We start from the raw sequence: 6,837 nt of genomic DNA on the forward strand, positions 1-6,837 counted from the left end.
GCGAAGGTTAAAGTTTGCAGAAAAAAGCTATTTTTAACATATAGGTCACAGTCAAGGTCACAAGGTCATTGACCTTGGTGTCGTTTGAAAGAGCTTAATTAGTGGAGTATGCTTACCAAATATGAAGTCTCAATCTTTCATTGTTCAAAAGTTATGGTGAAGGTTAAAGTTCGAGACAAACAAACAGACAGACAGACAGGACAAAAACAATATACGCCCTGGATTTATCGATCCGGGCGCATAAAAATGGCCGTAATTAGTACGTTTAAAAAGCTTTTAAAAATTGTCATATTTACTGTATATAAAAAAAGTACAGGAACACTGACCTAGAAAAATACATAATACAAACAAGATGTGTTTGTGAAACACTATGCGCCCGGCGGCAACAAAGTTTAAAAAAATCTATTTTTAGCATATTGATCACAGTCAAGGTCACAAGGTCATTGACCATGGTGTCATTTGAAAGAACTTAATCGGTGGAGTATGCATACTAAATATGAAGTCCCTGTCTCCTATGGTTCAAAAGTTATTGCAAAAAGTGTAAAGAGCTATTTTTAGCAAATAGGTCACAGTCAAGGTCACAAGATCATTGACCTTGTCGTCGTTTGAAAGAACATTATCGGTGAAGTATTCATACCAAATATGAAGTCCCTATCTCCTATGCTTCAAAAGTTATGACAAACATAGGAAAAAGCTATTTTTAGCATATAGGTCACAGTCAAGGTCACAAGGTCATTGACTTTGATGTCATTTGAAAGGACTTTATTAGAGGAGTATGCATACTAAATATGAAGTCTCTATCTTTTACAGTTCAAAAGTTATGGTGAAGGTTAAAGTTCGAGACAAACAAACAGACAGACAGACAGGACAAAAACAATATACGCCCTGGATTTATCGATCCGGGCGCATAAAAATCGCCGTAATTTGTACGTTTAAAAAGCTTTTAAAAATTGTCATATTTACTGTATATAAAAAAAGTACAGGAACACTGACCTAGAAAAATACATAATACAAACAAGATGTGTTTGTGAAACACTATGCGCCCGGCGGCAACAAAGTTTAAAAAAATCTATTTTTAGCATATTGATCACAGTCAAGGTCACAAGGTCATTGACCATGGTGTCATTTGAAAGAACTTAATCGGTGGAGTATGCATACTAAATATGAAGTCGCTGTCTCCTATGGTTCAAAAGTTATTGCAAAAAGTGTAAAGAGCTATTTTTAGCAAATAGGTCACAGTCAAGGTCACAAGATCATTGACCTTGTCGTCGTTTGAAAGGACATTATCGGTGAAGTATTCATACCAAATATAAAGTCCCTATCTCCTATGCTTCAAAAGTTATGACAAACAGTGGAAAAAGCTATTTTTAGCATATAGGTCACAGTCAAGGTCACAAGATCATTGACCTTGTCGTCGTTTGAAAGGACATTATCGGTGGAGTATGCATACCAAATATGAAGTCCCTATCTCCTATGTTTCAAAAGTTATGACAAACATAGGAAAAAGCTATTTTTAGCATATAGGTCACAGTCAAGGTCACAAGGTCATTGACTTTGTTGTCATTTGAAAGGACTTTATTAGAGGAGTATGCATACCAAATATGAAGTCTCTATCTTTTACTGTTCAAAAGTTATGGTGAAGGTTAAAGTTCGAGACAAACAAACAGACAGACAGACAGGACAAAAACAATATACGCCCTGGATTTATCGATCCGGGCGCATAAAAATCGCCGTAATTAGTACGTTTAAAAAGCTTTTAAAAATTGTCATATTTACTGTATATAAAAAAAAGTACAGGAACACTGACCTAGAAAAATACATAATACAAACAAGATGTGTTTGTGAAACACTATGCGCCCGGCGGCAACAAAGTTTAAAAAAATCAATTTTTAGCATATTGATCACAGTTAAGGTCACAAGGTCATTGACCATGGTGTCATTTGAAAGAACTTAATCGGTGGAGTATGCATACTAAATATGAAGTCCCTGTCTCCTATGGTTCAAAAGTTATTGCAAAAAGTGTAAAGAGCTATTTTTAGCAAATAGGTCACAGTCAAGGTCACAAGATCATTGACATTGTCCTTGTTTGAAAGGACATTATCGGTGAAGTATTCATACCAAATATGAAGTCCCTATCTCCTATGCTTCAAAAGTTATTACAAACAGTGGAAAAAGCTATTTTTAGCATATAGGTCACAGTCAAGGTCACAAGATCATTGACCTTGTCGTCGTTTGAAAGGACATTATCGGTGGAGTATGCATACCAAATATGAAGTCCCTATCTCCTATGCTTCAAAAGTTATGACAAACATAGGAAAAAGCTATTTTTAGCATATAGGTCACAGTCAAGGTCACAAGGTCATTGACTTTGATGTCATTTGAAAGGACTTTATTAGAGGAGTATGCATACCAAATATGAAGTCTCTATCTTTTACTGTTCAAAAGTTATGGCCAAGGTTAAAGTTGACAACAGACAAACAGACAAACAGACAGGACAAAAACAATATACGCCCGGGATCTATCGATCCGGGCGCATAAAAATACACCATCCTGTAATCAAGCGCTTATGATTATTTCGTCTCGGTGAGGTAGTGAATCCTTTTTTGAAAATGTGTGTGTGTGGGAGGGGGTGTAAAACTTTTATGCCCTCTTCGAAGAAGGGGGGGGGCAGATTTTTAAATGCTGTCAGTCGGTCTGCCAGTCCACCATTAGTTTCCGTTCATTTTCTTCACAGAGGTTGCACATGTTTTTAAAATAAAATTTAGGTATTCAGATTAATCATAATATCTGGTATGATCGTGCCATTGTTGATAGAGTTAAGAACCCTTGACTTCCAGTTGGGGAGGAGGCATATCTATATTAACCTCATTCGATTATGCAACAACACAGAGTTGGTGGTGGTGGGTGGGGTTGCAACTGGACTTTGAATCCACATCATATTTTTCTATAAAACATTCTATCATGTTGTAAATTTTGAATTTACTAGGGGGAGGTAAATGCAAAATATACTAAATGATACCTGTAACTGTTATCATAGTGTACCATTTACCTCCCCCAAGTAAATTCAAAATTTACAACATGATGATACTTTAAAAGGCAGTCATTGGCAACATTTTATAAGAAAAGAAAAAAATATATTTATAATGGAATTTGAATTGAACCCAAGAACCTTGCCACTCTCTACCATCGGCTCATACATTCACACTGTCTGAGAGAGGAACGAACGACAACTCTGCATGGGAGATCGGAACCTTGCACCAGTAGTAAGGACTGGGTACTCTACCGACTGACTGATTTATCCAGACTGAAACTTGCTGCCCAAACCATTACATATACTATAGTATATACATGTACAATATATTTTAAGTTTAATTTACAGTCTAAACTTTCTACTAAAACACAGGGCCGTAACTCAGAGTTTCCGAAAACTATCGGTCCTACCGGCAAAACCGATAGAAAATCGAAATGTCCGATGAAATTCGCTACAGTATCGGTCCGTGTGACCGATTGTGGTGAGGACTTGTCCTGATTAATTTATTGTACTCTAATTAGTGTTGTAAAATCGGACAAATTTTACTATCGATTATCAAATTGAATCGGAAGAACACAATCGATTATATAATCGATAATTTGAACTATTAAAAAAGGTTAAATTTATTCATTCAGCACGAGTAGAATTCCATGACATTTGACCGCGAACTTCAGCTTATCTTTATTGGCATACAACAATTTACAAATAACCGAGTCCATCTGTATATTATTTTTGCATGGAGGCCCGTCGCCCTTTTTCAGAAAGCCAAAAAAATTCAAACTTTAGATCGTGTTGCACCAGGATATTGATATAATTAGGCGTCAACCTCTTCACCATGCACGTTCGCCATTTTGTTTACCGCCGATTAGAGTGACGTCCCTTTGGTGAATATAAAAGTTAAACCCGATCGGCTTAAAAAATACGGCATGAAAAATATAGCGATCTATCGATGATAATATTTACAATCGATTGTCGCCGATCTCGGCCTTTAAACGACGATTTTTCGATAGTCGGCGACTATCGTAACAACACTAACTCTAATCTATTGCAATATATTTATAAATGAAAAATTTCAATGCAGCAAGCTCCTATTCTTCGTAAATATCCATTATCTTATCCATTTTGCAGTTCTACTTGACTTGTTTACTTCCAAAAACGATCGTTTTAACCTAATCCGAATTTCCTCCATTCCTCTGTTATTGGTAAACACATGCAGTATATAGGTCATGAGGTGCAATGCCCGCTGAGAAAACGTAAAGATAATTTTTTAAAATTTACTTTTATATTGAATTTCTACTGCTATTTATATATGATTCAAATTTACAAGTGAGAATTAAACTTTAAATTTTAAAAAGAATTCTAGAAACCTTGAGAAGTTTTCTTTTTCAAGAATTAACTTTTTTGTAATTAGTTGTTTCTTTCTCACAATATATTTACTTGGGGCTAGTGACTTTATTGCTGCCACAAGCCTGTGTGACCTGGTGCCATGTTTGAATTAATTATAGTTGCATTTTATATTCCTGGTATCACAATCAGTGTTTGTGAGCCACAATTTTTTTTTTTACATATTCAATGCCATTTTCTTTGAATTACATCTGACATGAAAAATACACTGTATATTTTAAAATTTATTCGGACTGATAGAATATGTTTCGGACTGATAGAACACATTAAGTCATCAGTCCGAATGACTGATAGAAAAATTTGGTTTTCGGAAACTCTGGTAACTAGGGGTAAAAGATGGAGGAGGCGAGCGTTTGGGGCGCCGATCGATTGAAGCCCCCAAAGATCGGGGGGTGCTTAGGGCGAAGCCCCCCCCCCCACCCCGCAAAAAAAAATGTTTCAAACGGCCCAATTTTGGACCATTTCTCTGATGTTGAGAATGCTTACCACTTTATTACTGTTTGACTGCAGTAAAACAGTAAAAAGCGACCGAATGAAGACTGTGTGTCGTAAAGGGCGACTGATATGGGGCGCCGTTTTGGTATTTACTGCCAAAAAGTGATATCACCGTTTCGAATAAGTGACATCACCTATTTGAATAGGTGATATCACCTATTTGATTAGAATTGGTGATATCACCTATTCGAAAAGGTGATATCACTTATTCAAATAGGTGATATCACCTATTCGAATAGGTGATATCACCTATTGGAAATGAATAAGTGATATCACCTATTCGAATAGGTGATATCACCTATTCGAATAAGTGATATCACCTATTCGAATAGGTGATATCACCTATTCAATTTGAATTGGTGATATCACTCATTTTAATAGGTGATATCACCTATTTGAATTTCTTACAACATTTAATAATGAATGCTCCCTATAATATACAGATTACCACTGGAACTAAGAAAATTCGGACTACCCAGTTTTCATGCGTTTTTCCGTGTTTTTCCAATTTTTCTTAAAGTTAACTTGATATATAAGTGAAATTAAATAATTCGTGAGCAAAACAAACTATAATTTCTATAAGGGTTGATTAAAATTAAATGCAAACTCTCCTAGAATGATGAGTTATAAAAAGAAAGTGAAAGTAAATAAGTTTAAGCCACACAGGGAGCTGTTGTTATTTCATAAATAATTTGAATAGGTGATATCACCTATTCGAACAGGTGATATCACCTATTCGTGTTGAATAGGTGATATCACTCATTCGAATAGGTGATATCACTTATTCGAATAGGTGATATCACCTATTCATTTTGAATAGGTGATATCACTCATTCGAATAGGTGATATCACCTTTTCAATTCGAATAGGTGATATCACTTATTCGAAAAGGTGATATCACCTATTTGAATAAGTGATATCACCTATTCGAATAAGTGATATCACCTATTCAAAATCTAAATAGGTAATATCACTTATTCGAATAGATGATATCATCTATTCGAATAGGTGATATCACTTATTCAAATAGGTGATATCACTTATTCGAATAGGTGATATCACCTATTCAAAATCTGAATAGGTGATATCACCTATTCGAATAGGTGATATCACCAATTGAATAGGTGATATCACTTTTTGGCAGTAAATACCAAAACGGCGCCCCATAGACTGAATGGGGAGTGTGTGTCGTAAAAGGCGACTGAACATGCTGAATAGGGACCCGTAATGATCTGAGTTACTTAGAGTACGTCCTCATCGTCCCTTGCGGGTTGTAAGATTGTTTATAATTTTACGTCCCGCTCAAGAATATTTCACTTATATTGCGTGTTGTAAGAAGCAACTGAATGGGACAGTTCCCTCGGATGAGACGGAAAAAACCGAGCTCCTGTGTCACAGCAGGTGTGTCACGATAAAGATCCCTTAATTCCTGCTCAAAGGCCCTGAGCGCCGAGCATAGGTCCAAATTTTGCAGGCTTATACCGGCAATGGAGACGTCTCCATTATGGCATATAAGTAAAAAATTCTTGAGCGGGACGTCTATGGAAGGGAATTACCGCCAAAAGTCTATGTATCTTGCTTTTATTCTTATTCTGCCTACTTCTTTATGCTTTGTTATTATTGTAATTATATGTCACTTTATTGCTTTCATATTCGTCTTTACTATATTTCACTTCGAACTTTTATCATTCTTCATTTTGTCCTTACTTCTATGTTGCTTTATTCTTGTAAATTCATTCTACTTTCTTTTAAACTTAATCAGTTTCTTAAATAAATTATTCAGTCACGCAAACAATGAAGCATATTCAATGAAGACGAATGGAAGTTGTCAAACCGTCAAAATTTAGTGCGCCATTATAACGCTAGGTGGTGTGGTGTTCGCTACGAGTGTTGGTAAAACTAGGTAA

Source organism: Saccostrea cucullata, unplaced genomic scaffold (assembly GCF_032062105.1).
Source record: "Saccostrea cucullata isolate Sc308-1 unplaced genomic scaffold, CSIRO_AGI_Scuc_v1 ctg886, whole genome shotgun sequence".
In the NCBI taxonomy this organism is placed as follows: domain Eukaryota; kingdom Metazoa; phylum Mollusca; class Bivalvia; order Ostreida; family Ostreidae; genus Saccostrea; species Saccostrea cuccullata.